The 16,081-nt window shown below is 42.0% G+C and overlaps 19 non-coding genes and 26 pseudogenes across 19 annotated transcripts; all 45 read left to right on the top strand.

The window, feature by feature from the left end:
* The first annotated feature begins 47 nt into the window (after positions 1 to 47).
* Positions 48 to 166, top strand: LOC125002221 (annotated as a pseudogene).
* Positions 167 to 487: 321 nt separating this feature from the next.
* On the top strand, positions 488 to 605 carry LOC125001518 (annotated as a pseudogene).
* A 101-nt stretch (positions 606 to 706) lies between these two features.
* Positions 707 to 824, top strand: LOC125002300 (annotated as a pseudogene).
* Positions 825 to 925: 101 nt separating this feature from the next.
* LOC125002626 lies at positions 926 to 1,044 on the top strand. Its single transcript, XR_007111800.1, has one exon. It is a non-coding gene; the product is annotated as a 5S ribosomal RNA (ribosomal RNA).
* Positions 1,045 to 2,885: 1,841 nt separating this feature from the next.
* Positions 2,886 to 3,004, top strand: LOC125001287. Its single transcript, XR_007111549.1, has one exon. It is a non-coding gene; the product is annotated as a 5S ribosomal RNA (ribosomal RNA).
* A 101-nt stretch (positions 3,005 to 3,105) lies between these two features.
* On the top strand, positions 3,106 to 3,223 carry LOC125002608 (annotated as a pseudogene).
* A 101-nt stretch (positions 3,224 to 3,324) lies between these two features.
* LOC125001306 lies at positions 3,325 to 3,443 on the top strand. Its single transcript, XR_007111567.1, has one exon. It is a non-coding gene; the product is annotated as a 5S ribosomal RNA (ribosomal RNA).
* Positions 3,444 to 3,544: 101 nt separating this feature from the next.
* On the top strand, positions 3,545 to 3,663 carry LOC125001324. Its single transcript, XR_007111584.1, has one exon. It is a non-coding gene; the product is annotated as a 5S ribosomal RNA (ribosomal RNA).
* A 101-nt stretch (positions 3,664 to 3,764) lies between these two features.
* On the top strand, positions 3,765 to 3,883 carry LOC125002376. Its single transcript, XR_007111776.1, has one exon. It is a non-coding gene; the product is annotated as a 5S ribosomal RNA (ribosomal RNA).
* Positions 3,884 to 3,983: 100 nt separating this feature from the next.
* LOC125002589 lies at positions 3,984 to 4,092 on the top strand (annotated as a pseudogene).
* Positions 4,093 to 4,193: 101 nt separating this feature from the next.
* LOC125002082 lies at positions 4,194 to 4,312 on the top strand (annotated as a pseudogene).
* A 101-nt stretch (positions 4,313 to 4,413) lies between these two features.
* Positions 4,414 to 4,532, top strand: LOC125003107. Its single transcript, XR_007111974.1, has one exon. It is a non-coding gene; the product is annotated as a 5S ribosomal RNA (ribosomal RNA).
* A 101-nt stretch (positions 4,533 to 4,633) lies between these two features.
* LOC125001296 lies at positions 4,634 to 4,752 on the top strand. The gene has a single exon (XR_007111558.1). It is a non-coding gene; the product is annotated as a 5S ribosomal RNA (ribosomal RNA).
* Positions 4,753 to 4,853: 101 nt separating this feature from the next.
* Positions 4,854 to 4,972, top strand: LOC125001441 (annotated as a pseudogene).
* A 102-nt stretch (positions 4,973 to 5,074) lies between these two features.
* On the top strand, positions 5,075 to 5,193 carry LOC125003041. The gene has a single exon (XR_007111910.1). It is a non-coding gene; the product is annotated as a 5S ribosomal RNA (ribosomal RNA).
* Positions 5,194 to 5,294: 101 nt separating this feature from the next.
* Positions 5,295 to 5,413, top strand: LOC125001504. Its single transcript, XR_007111695.1, has one exon. It is a non-coding gene; the product is annotated as a 5S ribosomal RNA (ribosomal RNA).
* Positions 5,414 to 5,514: 101 nt separating this feature from the next.
* On the top strand, positions 5,515 to 5,636 carry LOC125001738 (annotated as a pseudogene).
* Positions 5,637 to 5,954: 318 nt separating this feature from the next.
* LOC125002607 lies at positions 5,955 to 6,073 on the top strand (annotated as a pseudogene).
* Positions 6,074 to 6,173: 100 nt separating this feature from the next.
* On the top strand, positions 6,174 to 6,292 carry LOC125002073 (annotated as a pseudogene).
* A 312-nt stretch (positions 6,293 to 6,604) lies between these two features.
* LOC125001709 lies at positions 6,605 to 6,713 on the top strand (annotated as a pseudogene).
* Positions 6,714 to 6,814: 101 nt separating this feature from the next.
* Positions 6,815 to 6,933, top strand: LOC125001437 (annotated as a pseudogene).
* Positions 6,934 to 7,033: 100 nt separating this feature from the next.
* On the top strand, positions 7,034 to 7,153 carry LOC125002991. The gene has a single exon (XR_007111860.1). It is a non-coding gene; the product is annotated as a 5S ribosomal RNA (ribosomal RNA).
* A 102-nt stretch (positions 7,154 to 7,255) lies between these two features.
* LOC125001508 lies at positions 7,256 to 7,376 on the top strand (annotated as a pseudogene).
* Positions 7,377 to 7,477: 101 nt separating this feature from the next.
* Positions 7,478 to 7,596, top strand: LOC125001436 (annotated as a pseudogene).
* A 100-nt stretch (positions 7,597 to 7,696) lies between these two features.
* Positions 7,697 to 7,815, top strand: LOC125001321. The gene has a single exon (XR_007111581.1). It is a non-coding gene; the product is annotated as a 5S ribosomal RNA (ribosomal RNA).
* A 101-nt stretch (positions 7,816 to 7,916) lies between these two features.
* On the top strand, positions 7,917 to 8,035 carry LOC125003088. Its single transcript, XR_007111956.1, has one exon. It is a non-coding gene; the product is annotated as a 5S ribosomal RNA (ribosomal RNA).
* A 101-nt stretch (positions 8,036 to 8,136) lies between these two features.
* Positions 8,137 to 8,252, top strand: LOC125002757 (annotated as a pseudogene).
* A 103-nt stretch (positions 8,253 to 8,355) lies between these two features.
* On the top strand, positions 8,356 to 8,474 carry LOC125001884 (annotated as a pseudogene).
* Positions 8,475 to 8,575: 101 nt separating this feature from the next.
* On the top strand, positions 8,576 to 8,694 carry LOC125001759 (annotated as a pseudogene).
* Positions 8,695 to 8,793: 99 nt separating this feature from the next.
* LOC125002766 lies at positions 8,794 to 8,902 on the top strand (annotated as a pseudogene).
* Positions 8,903 to 9,003: 101 nt separating this feature from the next.
* Positions 9,004 to 9,112, top strand: LOC125001707 (annotated as a pseudogene).
* Positions 9,113 to 9,213: 101 nt separating this feature from the next.
* Positions 9,214 to 9,332, top strand: LOC125002364. The gene has a single exon (XR_007111775.1). It is a non-coding gene; the product is annotated as a 5S ribosomal RNA (ribosomal RNA).
* A 2,709-nt stretch (positions 9,333 to 12,041) lies between these two features.
* LOC125001881 lies at positions 12,042 to 12,160 on the top strand (annotated as a pseudogene).
* Positions 12,161 to 12,261: 101 nt separating this feature from the next.
* LOC125003017 lies at positions 12,262 to 12,380 on the top strand. Its single transcript, XR_007111886.1, has one exon. It is a non-coding gene; the product is annotated as a 5S ribosomal RNA (ribosomal RNA).
* A 101-nt stretch (positions 12,381 to 12,481) lies between these two features.
* On the top strand, positions 12,482 to 12,600 carry LOC125003083. Its single transcript, XR_007111951.1, has one exon. It is a non-coding gene; the product is annotated as a 5S ribosomal RNA (ribosomal RNA).
* A 101-nt stretch (positions 12,601 to 12,701) lies between these two features.
* Positions 12,702 to 12,820, top strand: LOC125002954. The gene has a single exon (XR_007111851.1). It is a non-coding gene; the product is annotated as a 5S ribosomal RNA (ribosomal RNA).
* Positions 12,821 to 12,920: 100 nt separating this feature from the next.
* LOC125002030 lies at positions 12,921 to 13,039 on the top strand (annotated as a pseudogene).
* Positions 13,040 to 13,146: 107 nt separating this feature from the next.
* LOC125001466 lies at positions 13,147 to 13,265 on the top strand (annotated as a pseudogene).
* A 101-nt stretch (positions 13,266 to 13,366) lies between these two features.
* Positions 13,367 to 13,485, top strand: LOC125002442 (annotated as a pseudogene).
* Positions 13,486 to 13,586: 101 nt separating this feature from the next.
* LOC125003130 lies at positions 13,587 to 13,705 on the top strand. The gene has a single exon (XR_007111997.1). It is a non-coding gene; the product is annotated as a 5S ribosomal RNA (ribosomal RNA).
* A 101-nt stretch (positions 13,706 to 13,806) lies between these two features.
* LOC125001644 lies at positions 13,807 to 13,925 on the top strand (annotated as a pseudogene).
* Positions 13,926 to 14,026: 101 nt separating this feature from the next.
* On the top strand, positions 14,027 to 14,137 carry LOC125002553 (annotated as a pseudogene).
* A 101-nt stretch (positions 14,138 to 14,238) lies between these two features.
* LOC125002952 lies at positions 14,239 to 14,349 on the top strand (annotated as a pseudogene).
* A 101-nt stretch (positions 14,350 to 14,450) lies between these two features.
* Positions 14,451 to 14,569, top strand: LOC125001395. The gene has a single exon (XR_007111652.1). It is a non-coding gene; the product is annotated as a 5S ribosomal RNA (ribosomal RNA).
* A 101-nt stretch (positions 14,570 to 14,670) lies between these two features.
* On the top strand, positions 14,671 to 14,789 carry LOC125003030. The gene has a single exon (XR_007111899.1). It is a non-coding gene; the product is annotated as a 5S ribosomal RNA (ribosomal RNA).
* The last annotated feature ends 1,292 nt before the right edge of the window (positions 14,790 to 16,081 follow it).

Genomic DNA, 16,081 nt, shown 5'->3' with positions numbered 1-16,081 from the left:
GATCATTTTGAGCACTTATATATGCTGCTTTAGTGACATTTGACATTGCTTACGGCCATACTAACCTGAACATGCCCGATCTTGTCTGATCTCGGAAGCTAAGCACGGTCGGGCCTGGTTAGTACTTGGATTGGAGACCGCCTGGGAATGCCAGTTGCTGTAAGCTTTTCATTTTCATCAGGAGACATGGTAACATTTACATCATCAAAATACATGCAATGATCATTTTGACCACTTATATATACTGCTTTAGTGACATTTGACATTGCTTACGGCCATAAAAACCTGAACAAGAGCAATCTCGTCTGATCTCGGAAGCTAAGCACGGTCGTGCCTGGTTAGTACTTGGATTTGAGACCGCCTGGGAATACTAGGTGCTGTAAGCCTTTCATTTTCATCAGGAGACATGGTAACATTTACATCATCAAAATACATGCAATGATGATTTTGACCACTTATATATACTGCGTTTGTGACAGTTACGATTGCTTACGGCCATACCACCCTGAACACGCCTGATCTCGTCTGATTCGGAAGCTAAGCATTGTCGGGCCTGGTTAGTACTTGGATGGGAGACCGCCTGGGAATGCCAGGTGCTGTAAGCTTTTCATTCTCATCAGGAGACATGGTAACATTTACATCATCTAAATACATGCAATGAAAATTTTGACCACTTATATATACTGCTTTAGTGACATGTGACATTGCTTACGGCCATACCAACCTGAACAAGCCCGATCTCGTCTGATCTCGGAAGCTAAGCACGGTCGGGGTGGTTAGTACTTGGATGGGAGACCGCCTAGGAATACTCGGTGCTGTAAGCCTTTCGTTTTCATCAGGAGACATGGTAACATTTACATCATCAAAATACATGCAATGATGATTTTGACCACTTATATATACTGCGTTTGTGACAGTTACCATTGCTTACGGCCATACCACCCTGAACACCCCTGATCTCGTATGATCTCGGAAGCTAAGCAGTGTAGGGCCTGGTTAGTACTTGGATGGGAGACCGCCTGGGAATACTAGGTGCTGTAAGCCTTTCATTTTCATCAGGAGACATGGTAACATTTACATCATCAAAATACATGCAATGAGGATTTTTAACACTTATATATACTGCGTTTGTGACAGTTAACGTTGCTTACGGCCATACCATCCTGAACACGCCTGAGTTTCAGTTTGAAAGTCTAACAGAATCTACGGACCCACCTAGGTTTGTATAAAACAAACTTTCAATAAGATCAAAGGCAAAGATTCTATGCCATCATGATCAAAGGAAAACATTTCATGACATCATCATAAAAGGAAAACAATTGAGGACATCATCAAAGGAAGACATCCCATGACGTCATCGCCCTGTTTCATCCATCGTTTCTTTTGTATGTGCGTGAGCATGCACGGAACTACGTATGGATGTAACGTTACTCCATGTGCGCGCATGTAGTCGCACTTGCGTCTGTACGTGCGCGAAAACAACACACAAGAATTAGGCCAACATGCTCCCATAACTGTGTGTAAAGGTTTGTTTAAGCCTCATCCACATTGTATAATCAATATGTTTGTGTCACGTGTAGTTTAATCATGTGCGGCTGATTCTTTATCATTTTCCCTCTGAGGTACATAATGGTGTAGTTGGAACCTATTAACAGCGCTACTTGTGGCTTTACTACACAATGATGTAAGTATTATGTAAATTAGTTCTGTTTTTGCATTTCTTTCGGGCAATACAGCAAAAACCAACGTCTGAGGTGGTAGCCCGTTGTGATGCTGCGAACTGGTACAGCGTTAAATAGTTGTACAACTACAACTATAGTCGAAGAGCCACATTTCTTATTTAAGTGTTTATGCTCTAATGCTGGACTTTTTATGAGACATGTATAAAAGAGTGATCTATGAAAATAAAAAAGACCCCAGTTAGTTGTCATTAGATGTACTGAATCACTTGAATCTTGAATTAGAGATAAGGCAGGACTATTTTACGTTATTCCCCGTGGAGAAATGAAGGTTTTACAGACAATGCAAAATGATAAAACAAACCAAAACCAAAGGAGAGAAACTATATAAAGTAAATATGTTAAAGGTACAAAAATAATTACATCTACTACTATTTATTACTAATATGATACAGTTGGTAGAAGAGTGGTAGTGGTGATTTTGGTTGCTCATGCCAAAATCTGACGACATATATTATCATATCAATAGTACCATCGGACGGCAGTGTTATAGATCTCACTATGTGACACTCAAGATTGAAAGGTGTTAATGAAAACTTTGATCGAGGAACCTAAATGAAAACACAACCAGAGTGAGAGAAAAGAAAATTATCACAGAAAACAGAAGAAATTTGGAAAATCTTTCCCACACTCTCTCTTCCTATCGCACTCCTCACAAAATTTACATAGAATGTGCCATAGAATGTTTTCCTTCATGATGTCATAGAATTCTGTCCTTTCATCAAATCTTTTCCTTTGGCCATGATGGCATAGAATCTTTGCCTTTGATCTTACTGAAAGTTTGTTTTTATACAAGCCTCTGTGGATCTGTACATTCTTTAGTGCTTCTCAGAGTTACAAATTGACTGCAAGCAAGACAACGAACACACTTGAATAGAGCATGGTTCATTGATTTTCGTCCAAAGTTTCACAAAACATTTCCCGAATAACAAGCATCAATGGCAACCAACAAAACAGCAAAAGAGCTGAATATCTCAGTAGGGAGCACTCTGGGAAATTGCCTGAAAGTGTAATCTTTCCTCAGAGAGGGCGGCTTTGAATTTGTTACCATTTTCATCAGGAGACATGGTAACATTTACATCATCAAAATACATGAAATGATCATTTTGACCACTTATATATGCTGCTTTCGTGATGTTTGACATTACTTACGGCCATACCAACCTGAACACGCCCGATCTCGTCTGATCTCGGAAGCTAAGCACGGTCGGGCCTGGTTGGTTCTTGGATGGGAGACCACCTGGGAATACCAGGTGCTGTAAGCTTTTCATTCTCATCAGGTGACATGGTAACATTTACATCATCAAAATACATGCAATGATGATTTTGATCACTTATATATACTGCTTTAGTGGCATTTGACATTGCTAACGGCCATACTAACCTGAACACGCCCGATCTTGTCTGATCTCGGAAGCTAAGCACGGTCGGCCCTGGTTAGGACTTGGATAGGAGACCGCCTGGGAATCTAGGTGCTGTAAGCCTTTCATTTTCATCAGGAGACATGGTCACATTTACATCATCAAAATACATGCAATGATGATTTTGACCACTTATATATACTGCGTTTGTGACAGTTACCATTGCTTACGGCCATACCACCCTGAACACGCCTGATCTCCTCTGATCTCGGAAGCTAAGCATGGTCGGGCCTGGTTAGTACTTGGATGGGAGACCGCCTGGGAATACCAGGTGCTGTAAGCTTTTCATTCTCATCAGTAGACATGGTAACATTTACATCATCAAAATACATGCAGTGATCATTTTGATCACTTATATATACTGCTTTAGTGACATTTGACGTTGCTTACTGCCATACCAACCTGAACAAGCCCGATCTCGTCTGATCTCGGAAGCTAAGCATGGAGGGGCCTGGTTAGTACTTGGATGGGAGACCGCCTGGGAATACCAGGTGCTGTAAGCTTTTCATTCTCATCAGGAGACATTGTAACATTTACATCATCAAAATACATGCAATGATCATTTTGATCACTTATATATACTGCTTTAGTGACATTTGACATTGCTTACGGCCATACCAACCTCAACGCGCCCGATCTCGTCTGATCTCGGAAGCTAAGCACGGTCGGGCCTGGTTAGTACTTGGATGGGAGACCGCCTGGGAATACCAGGTGCTGTAAGCTTTTCATTCTCATCAGGAGACATGGTAACATTTATATCATCAAAAACATGCAATGATGATTTTGAGCACTTATATATACTGATTTAGTGACATTTGACATTGCTTACGGCCATACCTACCTGAACACGTCTGATCTCGGACGCTAAGCACGGTCGGGCCTGGTTAGTACTTGGATGGGAGACCGCCTGGGAATACTAGGTGCTGTAAGCCTTTCATTTTCATCAGTAGACATGGTAACATTTACATCAACAAAATACATGCAATGATGAATTTGACCACTTATATATACTGCGTTTGTGACAGTTAACGTTGCTTACGGCCATACCACCCTGAACACGCCTGATCTCGTCTGAGCTAGGAAGCTATCCAGCGTCGGGCCTGGTTCGTACTTGGATGGGAGACCGCCTGGGAATGCCAGGTGCTGTAAGCCTTTCATTTTCATCAGGAGACATGGTAACATTTACATCATCAAAATACATGCAATGATCATTTTGACCACTTATATATACTGCTTTAGTGACATTTGACATTGCTTACGGACATACCAACCTGAACACGCCCGATCTCGTCTGATCTCGGAAGCTAAGCATGGACGGGCCTGGTTAGTACTTGGATGGGAGACCGCCTGGGAATACCAGGTGCTGTAAGCTTTTCATTCTCATCAGGAGACATGGTAACATTTACATCATCAAAATACATACAATGATGATTTTGACCACTTATATATACTGCGTTTGTGACCGTTAACGTTGCTTACGGCCATACCACCCTGAACACGCCTGATCTCGTCTGATCTCGGAAGTTAAGCAGTGTTTGGCCTGGTCAGTACTTGGATGGGAGACCGCCTGGGAATACCAGGTGCTCTAAGCTTTTCATTTTCATCAGGAGACATGGTAACATTTACGTCATCAAAATACATGCAATGATCATTTTGAGCACTTATATATACTGCTTTAGTGACATTTGACATTGCTTACGGCCATACCAACCTGAACGCGCCTGATCTCGTCTGTTCTCGGAAGCTAAGCACGGTCGGGCCTGGTTAGTACTTGGATAGGAGACAGCCTGGGAATACCAGGTGCTGTAAGCTTTTCATTCTCATCAGGAGACATGGTAACATTTACATCATCAAAATACATGCAATGATCATTTTGATCACTTATATTATACTGCTTTAGTGACATTTGACATTGCTTACGGCCATACCAACCTGAACGCGCCCGATCTCGTCTGATCTCGGAAGCTAAGCACGGTCGGGCCTGGTTAGTACTTGGATGGGAGACCGCCTGGGAATACCAGGTGCTGTAAGCTTTTCATTCTCATCAGGAGACATGGTAACATTTACATCATCAAAATACATGCAATGATGATTTTGACCATTTATATATACTGCGTTTGTGACAGTTACCATTGCTTACGGCCATACCACCCTGAACACCCCTGATCTCGTATGATCTCGGAAGCTAAGCAGTGTAGGGCCTGGTTAGTACTTGGATGGGAGACCCCCTGGGAATACCAGGTGCTGTAAGCTTTTCATTCTCATCAGGAGACATGGTAACATTTACATCATCAAAATACATACAATTATGATTTTGACCACTTATATATACTGCGTTTGTGACAGTTAACGTTGCTTACGGCCATACCAACCTGAAACAAACCCGATCTCGTCTGATCTCGGAAGCTAAGCATGGTCGGGCCTGGTTAGTACTTGGATGGGAGACCGCCTAGGAATATACCTGGTGCTGTAAGCTTTTCATTTTCATCAGGAGACATGGTAACATTTACATCATCAAAATACATGCAATGTTCATTTTGACCACTTATATTTACTTCTTTAGTGACATTTGACATTGCTTACGGCCATACCAACCTGAACACGTGTCTCGTCTGATCTCGGAAGCTAAGCACGGTCGGGCCTGGTTGGTACTTGGATTGGAGACCGCCTGGGAATACTAGTAGCTGTAAGCCTTTCATTTTCATCAGGAGACATGGTAACATTTACATCATCAAAATACATGCAATCATGATTTTGACCACTTATATATACTGCGTTTGTGACAGTTACCATTCTTTACTGCCATACCACCCTGAACACGCCTGATCTCGTTGATCTCGGAAGCCAAGCAGTGTAGCGCCTGGTTAGTACTTGGATGGGAGACCGCCTGGGGAATACCAGGTGCTGTAAGCTTTTCATTCTCATCAGGAGACATGGTAACATTTACATCATCAAAATACATGCAATGATAATTTTGATCCTTATATATACTGCTTTAGTGACATTTCGCATTGCTTATGGCCATACCAACCTGAACCAGCCCGATCTCGTCTGATCTCGGAAGCTAAGCATGGTAGAGCCTGGTTAGTACTTGGATGGGAGACCGCCTAGGAATACCCAGTGCTGTAAGCTTTTCATTTTCATCAGGAGACATGGTAACATTTACATCATCAAAAACATGCAATGATGATTTTGAGCACTTATATATACTGATTTAGTGACATTTGACATTGCTAACGGCCATACCTACCTGGACACGTCTGATCTTGGAAGCTAAGGACGGTCGGGCCTGGTTAGTACTTGGATGGGAGACCACCTGGGAATACTAGGTGCTGTAAGCCTTTCATTTTTCATCAGTAGACATGGTAACATTTACATCATCAAAATACATGCAATGATGATTTTGACCACATATATATACTTCGTTTTGTGACAGTCACCATTGCTTACGGCCATACCACCCTGAACACGCCTGATCTCGGAAGCTAAGCAGTGTAGGGCCTGGTTAGTACTTGGATGGGAGACCGCCTGAGAATACCAGGTGCTGTAAGCTTTTCATTCTCATCAGGAGACATGTTAACATTTACATCATCAAAATACATGCAATGAGGATTTTTAACACTTATATATACTGCGTTTGTGACAGTCACCATTGCTTACGGCCATACCACCCTGAACACGCCTGATCTCGTCTGATCTCGGAAGCTAAGCAGTGTCGGGCCTGGTTAGTACTTGGATGGGAGACAGCCTGGCAATACCAGGTGCTGTAAGCTTTTCATTCTCATCAGGAGACATGGTAACATTTACATCATCAAAATACATGCAATGATCATTTTGATCACTTATATTACTGCTTTAGTGACATTTGACATTGCTTACGGCCATACCAACCTGAACCGCGCCCGATCTCGTCTGATCTCGGAAGCTAAGCACGGTCGGGCCTGGTTAGTACTTGGATGGGAGACCGCCTGGGAATACCAGGTGCTGTAAGCTTTTCATTCTCATCAGGAGACATGTGTAACATTTACATCATCAAAATACATGCAATGATGATTTTGACCATTTATATATACTGCGTTTGTGACAGTTACCATTGCTTACGGCCATACCACCCTGAAACACCCCCGATCTCGTATGATCTCGGAAGCTAAGCAGTGTAGGGCCTGGTTAGTACTTGGATGGGAGGGCCCCCTGGGAATACCAGGTGCTGTAAGCTTTTCATTCTCATCAGGAGACATGGTAACATTTACATCATCAAAATACATGCAATGATCATTTTGATCACTTATATATACTGCTTTAGGGACATTTGACATTGCTTACGGCCATATCAACCTGAACAAGCCCGATCTCGTCTGATCTCGGAAGCTAAGCATGGTAGGGCCTGGTTAGTACTTGGATGGGAGACCGCCTAGGAATATCCGGTGCTGTAAGCTTTTCATTTTCATCAGGAGACATGGTAACATTTACATCATCAAAAACATGCAATGATGATTTTGAGCACTTATATATACTGATTTAGTGACATTTGACGTTCCTTACGGCCATACCAACCTCAACATTCCCGATCTCGTCTGATCTCGGAAGCTAAGCACGGTCGGGCCTGGTTAGTACTTGGATGGGAGACCGCCTGGGAATACCAGGTGCTGTAAGCTTTTCATTCTCATCAGGAGACATGGTAACATTTACATCATCAAAATACATACAATTATGATTTTGACCACTTATATATACTGCGTTTGTGACAGTTACCGTTGCTTACGGCCATACCAACCTGAACAAACCCGATCTCGTCTGATCTCGGAAGCTAAGCATGGTCGGGCCTGGTTAGTACTTGGATGGGAGACCGCCTAGGAATACCCGGTGCTGTAAGCTTTTCATTTTCATCAGGAGACATGGTAACATTTACATCATCAAAATACATGCAATGTTCATTTTGACCACTTATATTTACTTCTTTAGTGACATTTGACATTGCTTACGGCCATACCAACCTGAACACGCGTCTCGTCTGATCTCGGAAGCTAAGCACGGTCGGGCCTGGTTGGTACTTGGATGGGAGACCGCCTGGGAATACTAGTAGCTGTAAGCCTTTCATTTTCATCAGGAGACATGGTAACATTTACATCATCAAAATACATGCAATCATGATTTTGACCACTTATATATACTGCGTTTGTGACAGTTACCATTCTTTTTTCTGCCATACCACCCTGAACACGCCTGATCTCGTCTGATCTCGGAAGCCAAGCAGTGTAGCGCCTGGTTAGTACTTGGATGGGAGACCGCCTGGGAATACCAGGTGCTGTAAGCTTTTCATTCTCATCAGGAGACATGGTAACATTTACATCATCAAAATACATGCAATGATAATTTTGATCACTTATATATACTGCTTTAGTGACATTTCGCATTGCTTATGGCCATACCAACCTGAACCAGCCCGATCTCGTCTGATCTCGGAAGCTAAGCATGGTAGAGCCTGGTTAGTACTTGGATGGGAGACCGCCTAGGAATACCCGGTGCTGTAAGCTTTTCATTTTCATCAGGAGACATGGTAACATTTACATCATCAAAAACATGCAATGATGATTTTGAGACTTATATATACTGATTTAGTGACATTTGACATTGCTAACGGCCATACCTACCTGGACACGTCTGATCTTGGAAGCTAAGCACGGTCGGGCCTGGTTAGTACTTGGATGGGAGACCACCTGGGAATACTAGGTGCTGTAAGCCTTTCATTTTCATCAGTAGACATGGTAACATTTACATCATCAAAATACATGCAATGATGATTTTGACCACATATATATACTTCGTTTGTGACAGACACCATTGCTTACGGCCATACCACCCTGAACACGCCTGATCTCGGAAGCTAAGCAGTGTAGGGCCTGGTTAGTACTTGGATGGGAGACCGCCTGAGAATACCAGGTGCTGTAAGCTTTTCATTCTCATCAGGAGACATGTTAACATTTACATCATCAAAATACATGCAATGAGGATTTTTAACACTTATATATACTGCGTTTGTGACAGTCACCATTGCTTATGGCCATACCACCCTGAACACGCCTGATCTCGTCTGGTCTCGGAAGCTAAGCAGTGTCGGGCCTGGTTAGTACTTGGATGGGAGACCGCCTGGGAATACCAGGTGCTGTAAGCTTTTCATTCTCATCAGGAGACATGGTAACATTTACATCATCAAAATACATGCAATGATGTAAGTACTTGAGATCAGACGAGATCGGGCGTGTTCAGGTTGGTATGGCCGTAAGCAATGTCAAATGTCACTAAAGCAGTATATAAAAAGTCGTCAGAATCATCATTGCATGTATTTTGATGATGTAATGAAGGCAAAGATTCTATGCCATCATGATCAAAGGAAAAACATTTCATGACATCATCATCAAAGGAAAACAATTGAGGACATCATCAAATTAAGACATCCCATGACGTCATCGCCCTGTTTCATCCATCGTTTCTTTTGTATGTGCGTGAGCATGCCGGGAACTGCGATACGGATGTAACGTTACTCCATGTGAGCGCATGTAGTCGCATGTGCGTCTGTAGGTGCGCGAAAACAATATACAAATATTAGACCAACATGCTTCCCATAACTGTGTGTAAAGGTTTGTTTAAGCCTCATCCACATTGTATAATCAATATGTTTGTGTCACGTGTAGTTTAATTATGTGCGGCTGATTCTTTATCGTATTTCCCTCTGAGGTACATAATGGTCTAGCTGGAACCTATTAACAGCGCTACTTGTGGCTTTACTACACAATGATGTAAGTATTATGTAAATTAGTTCTGTTTTTGCGTGTCTTTCGGGCAATACAGCAAACCCAACGTCTGAGGTGGTAGCCGACGTGTGCTGTCGAGATTTGTCATTAGAAATATTGACAAGTGTTTTAGTAACATTGCTTGTATTTTGCATCAGTTTGCTGTTGTCCACAATTTGAACTGACGCCAAAATAAAACGAAGCCAGTGGAGATAACGTGGTCGTTAGCATACGGTGGAGTGGGGAGCTAACTACGGGGCTAAGTAACGTGCTAACGGCCAATTTCAATGTGTCAGAATGTGTCTGTATGTATGTTAGTATTTTATTTTTATTTAACCTTTGTTTACCTAGGCAAACAATTAAGAACAGTTTTTACCGGCTGTAGTTGTGTTGTCATTTTTATTGCTGTAAGTTTTCTGTTTGTCTTGGAACAGCTAACCCGGTTTGGCACGTTGTGATGCTGCGAACTGGTACAGCGTTAAATAGTTGTACAACTACAACTATAGCCGAAGAGTCAACCTTAACATATTTGAGTGTTTATGCTCTAATGCTGGACTTTTTATGAGACATGTATAAAAGAGTGATCTATGAAAATAAAAAAGACCCCAGTTAGTTGTCATTAGATGTACTGAATGACTTGTATCTTGAATTTTAGATAAGGCAGGACTATTTTACGTTATTCCCCGTGGAGAAATGAAGGTTTTACAGACAATGCAAAATGATAAAACAAACCAAAACCAAAGGAGAGAAACTATATGAAAGTAAATATGTTAAAGGTACAAAAATAATTACATCTACTACTATTTATTAATAATACTGATACAGTTGGTAGAAGAGTGGTAGTGGTGATTTTGGTTGCTCATGCCAAAATCTGACGACATATATTATCATATCAATAGTACCATCGGACGGCAGTGGGGTTTTAGATCTTTACTATGTGACACTCAAGATTGAAAGGTTGTTAATGAAAACTTTGATCGAGGAACCTAAATGAAAACACAACCAGAGTGAGAGAAAAGAAAATTATCACAGAAAACAGAAGAAATTTGGAAAATCTTTTCCCACACTCTCTCTTCCTATCGCACTCCTCACAAAATTTACATAGAATGTGCCATAGAATGTTTTCCTTCATGATGTCATAGAATTCTGTACTTTGATGATTTCATCAAATCTTTTCCTTTGGCCATGATGGCATAGAATCTTTGCCTTTGATCTTACTGAAAGTTTGTTTGATACAAGCCTCTGTGGATCTGTACATTCTTTAGTGCTTCTCAGAGTTACAAATTGACTGCAAGCAAGACAAGGAACACACTTGAATAGAGCATGGTTCATTGATTTTCGTCCAAAGTTTTACAAAACATTTCCCGAATAACAAGCATCAATGGCAACCAACAAAACAGCAAAAGAGCTGAATATCTCAGTAGGGAGCACTCTGGGAAATTGCCTGAAAGTGCAATCTTTCCTCAGAGAGGGCAGCTTTGAATTTGTTACCAAATGCTGCAAAAACCAACGAGAAAGTCGGCGTCAAAGTCAACAAGAGCCGTCCGGCAATTTTCAGACAGGCAAAAGTTGAAATTGATATCCTGAAATTGACATCCTGAAACAGCTGTGACGTCCGCATAGGTGATGATGATTGGCTAAGGTGCAGTAGGCCTTTCACGATAAGCCAATCTCAGGCAGTGTTCAGTTTAAACACAAATCACACCCAAACCCTGGTTGGACCGGGTCGCCTTGTTTTTCTCTCTGATTCATATCTACCTGTTACATTCTGACTCAACTTCCTGGCAGACTGTATCATTGTAGAAGCTTCAGCTCAAAAACAAAAATACATGCAATGATGATTTTGACCACTTATATATACTTAGTTTGTGACAGTTACCATTGCTTACGGCCATACCACCCTGAACACGCCTGATCTCATTTGATCTCGGAAGCTAAGTGCCTGGTTAGTACTTGGATGGGAGACCGTCTGGGAATACCAGGTAAGCTTTTCATTGTCATCAGGAGACATGGTAACATTTACATCAGCAAAATACATGCAATGATCCTTTTGATCACTTATTTATACTGCTTTAGTGACATTTGACATTCCTTACGGCCATACCAACCTGAACAAGCCCGATCTCGTCTGATCTCGGAAGCTCAACATGGTCGGGCCTGGTTAGTACTTGGATGGGAGACCTCCTGGGAATACTAGGTGCTGTAAGCTTTTCATTTTCATCAGGAGACATGGTAACATTTACATCATCAAAATACATGCAATGATGATTTTGACCACTTATATATACTGCGTATGTGACAGTTAACGTTGCATACGGCCATACCACTGTGAAAACGCTTGATCTCGTCTGATCTCGGAAGCTAAGCAGTGTAGGGCCTGGTTAGTACTTGGATGGGAGACCGCCTGGGAATACCAGGTGCTGTAAGCTTTTCATTTTCATCAGCAGACATGGTAACATTTACATCCTCAAAATACATGCAATGATGATTTTGACCACTTATATATACTGCGTTTGTGACAGTTACCATTGCGTACGGCCATACCACCCTGAACACGCCTGATCTCGTCTGATCTCGGAAGCTAAGCAGTGTAGGGCCTGGTTAGTACTTGGATAGGTGACCGTCTGGGAATACCAGGTGCTGTAAGCTTTTCATTCTCATCAGGAGACATGGTAACATTTACATCATCAAAATACATGCAATGATCATTTTGACCACTTATATATACTGCTTTAGTGACATTTGACATTGCTTACGGCCATACCAACCTGAACACTCCCGATCTCGTCTGATCTCGGAAGCTAAGCGCGGTCGGGCCTGGTTAGTACTTGGATGGGAGACTGCCTGGGAATACCAGGTGCTGTAAGCTTTTCATTCTCATCAGGAGACATGGTAACATTTACATCATCAAAATACATACAATGATGATTTGACCACTTATATATACTGCGTTTGTGACAGTTAGCGTTGCTTACGGCCATACCACCCTGAACACGCCTGATCTCGTTTGATGTTGGAAGTTAAGCAGTGTTTGGCCTTGTCAGTACTTGGATGGGAGACCGCCTGGGAATACCAGGTGCTGTAAGCTTCTCATTCTCATTCTCATCAGGAGACATGGTAACATTTACGTCATCAAAATACATGCAATGATCATTTTGACCACTTATATATACTGCTTTAGTGACATTTGACATTGCTTACGGCCACACCAACCTAAACGCGCCCGATCTCGTCTGATCTCGGAAGCTAAGCATGGTCGGGCCTGGTTAGTACTTGGATGGGAGACCGCCTGGAAATACTAGGTGCTGTAAGCCTTTAATTTTCATCAGGAGACATGGTAACATTTACATCATCAAAATACATGCAATGATCATTTTGATAACTTATATATACTGCTTTAGTGACATTTGACGTTGCTTACTGCCATACCAACCTGAACACGGCTGTTCTCGTCTGATCTCGGAAGCTAAGCATGGTCGGACATGGTTAGTATTTGGATGGGAGACCGCCTGGGAATACCAGGTGCTGTAAGCTTTTCATTCTCATCAGGAGACATGGTAACATTTACATCATCAAAATACATGCAATGATCATTTTGACCACTTATATATACTGCGTTAGAAACATTTGACTTTGCTTACGGCCATACCAACCTGAACAATCCCGATCTCGTCTGATCTCGGAAGCTAAGCACGGTCGGGCCTGGTTAGTACTTGGATGGGAGACCGCCTGGGAATACTAGGTGCTGTAAGCCTTTCATTTTCATCAGGAGACATGGTAACATTTACATCATCAAAATACATGCAATGATCATTTTGAGCACTTATATATACTGCTTTAGTTACATTTGACTTTGCTTACGGCCATAGTAACCTGGACACGCCCGATCTCGTCTGATCTCGGAAGCTAAGCACGGTCGGGCCTGGTTAGTACTTGGATGGGAGACCGCCTGGGAATACTAGGTGCTGCAAGCCTTTCATTTTCATCAGGAGACATGGTAACATTTACATCATCAAAATACATGCAATGATCATTTCGACCACTTATATATACTTAGTTTGTGACAGTTACCATTGCTTACGGCCATACCACCCTGAAAACGCCTGATCTCATTTGATCTCGGAAGCTAAGGGCCTGGTTAGTACTTGGATGGGAGACCGCCTGGGAATACCAGGTGCTGTAAACTTTTCATTCTCATCAGGAGACATGGTAACATTTACATCATCAAAATACATGCAATGATGATTTTGATCACTTATATATACTGCTTTAGTGACATTTGACGTTGCATACGGCCATACCAACCTCAACAAGCCCGATCTCGTCTGATCTCGGAAGCTAAGGGCGTGGTTAGTACTTGGATGGGAGACCGCCTGGGAATACCAGGTGCTGTAAGCTTTTCATTTTCATCAGGAGACATGGTAACATTTACATCATCAAAATACATACAATGATGATTTTGACCACTTATATATACTGCGTTTGTGACCGTTAACGTTGCTTACGGCCATACCACCCTGAACACGCCTGATCTCGTTTGATGTCGGAAGTTAAGCAGTGTTTGGCCTGGTCAGTACTTGGATGGGAGACCGCCTGAGAATACCAGGTGCTGTAAGCTTTTCATTCTCATCAAGAGACATGGTAACATTTACGTCATCAAAATACATGCAATGATCATTTTGACCACTTATATATACTGCTTTAGTGACATTTGACGTTGCTTACGGCCATACCAACCTGAACGCGCCCGATCTCGTCTGATCTCGGAAGCTAAGCACGGTCGGGCCTGGTTAGTACTTGGATGGGAGACCGCCTGGGAATACCAGGTGCTGTAAGCTTTTCATTCTCATCAGGAGACATGGTAACATTTACATCATCAAAATACATGCAATGATGAGTTTGACCACTTATATATACTGCGTTTGTGACAGTTACAATTGCTTACGGCCATACCACCCTGAACACGCCTGATCTCGTCTGATCTCAGAAGCTAAGCATGCTCGGGCCTGGTTAGTACTTGGATGGGAGACCGCCTGGTCTTATGGAAACTTTCAATAAGATCAAAGGCAAAGATTCTATGCCATCATGATCAAAGGAAAACATTTCATGACATCATCATCAAAGGAAAACAATTGAGGACATCATCAAAGGAAGACATTCCATGACGTCATCGCCCTGTTTCATCCATCGTTTCTTTTGTATGTGCGTGAGCATGCACGGAACTACGTATGGATGTAACGTTACTCCATGTGCGCGCATGTAGTCGCACGTGAGTCTGTACGTGCGCGAAAACAACACACAAGAATTAGACCAACATGCTCCATAACTGTGTGTAAAGGTTTGTTTAAGCCTCATCCACATTGTATAATCAATATGTTTGTGTCACGTGTAGTTTAATCATGTGCGGCTGATTCTTTATCGTATTTCCTTCTGAGGTACATAATGGTCTAGCTGGAACCTATTAACAGCGCTACTTGTGGCTTTACTACACAATGATGTAAGTATTATGTAAATTATTTCTTTTTTGCGTTTCTTTCGGGCAATACAGCAAACCCCAACGTCTGAGGTGGTAGCCGACGTGTGCTGTCGAGATTTGTCATTAGAAAATATTGACAAGTGGTTTCCTAACATTGCTTGTATTTTGCATCAATTTGCTGTTGTCCACAATTTGAACTGACGCCGAAATAAAACGAGGCCAGTGGAGATAACGTGGTCGTTAGCATACGGTGGAGTGGGAGCTAACTACGGGGCTAAGTTAACGTGCTAACGGCCAATTTCAGTGTGTCAGAATGTGTCTGTATGTATGTTAGTATTTTATTTTTATTTAACCTTTGTTTACCTAGGCAAGCAATTAAGAACAGTTTTACCGGCTGTAGTTGTGTTGTCATTTTTATTGCTGTAAGTTTTCTGTTTGTCTTGGAACAGGCTAACCGGTTTAGCACGTTGTGATGCTGCGAACTGGTACAGCGTTAAATAGTTGTACAACTACAACTATAGCCGAAGAGTCAACCTTAACATATTTGAGTGTTTATGCTCTAATGCTGGACTTTTTATGAGACATGTATAAAAGAGTGATCTATGAAAATAAAAAAGACCCCAGTTAGTTGTCATTAATGTACTGAATCACTTG

The sequence above is a fragment of the Mugil cephalus genome, chromosome 23, assembly GCF_022458985.1.
Source record: "Mugil cephalus isolate CIBA_MC_2020 chromosome 23, CIBA_Mcephalus_1.1, whole genome shotgun sequence".
NCBI classification, from domain to species: Eukaryota; Metazoa; Chordata; class Actinopteri; order Mugiliformes; family Mugilidae; genus Mugil; species Mugil cephalus.
Note: the sequence above shows the minus strand (reverse complement) of the source record. Positions and strands in the feature narration are given on the sequence as shown.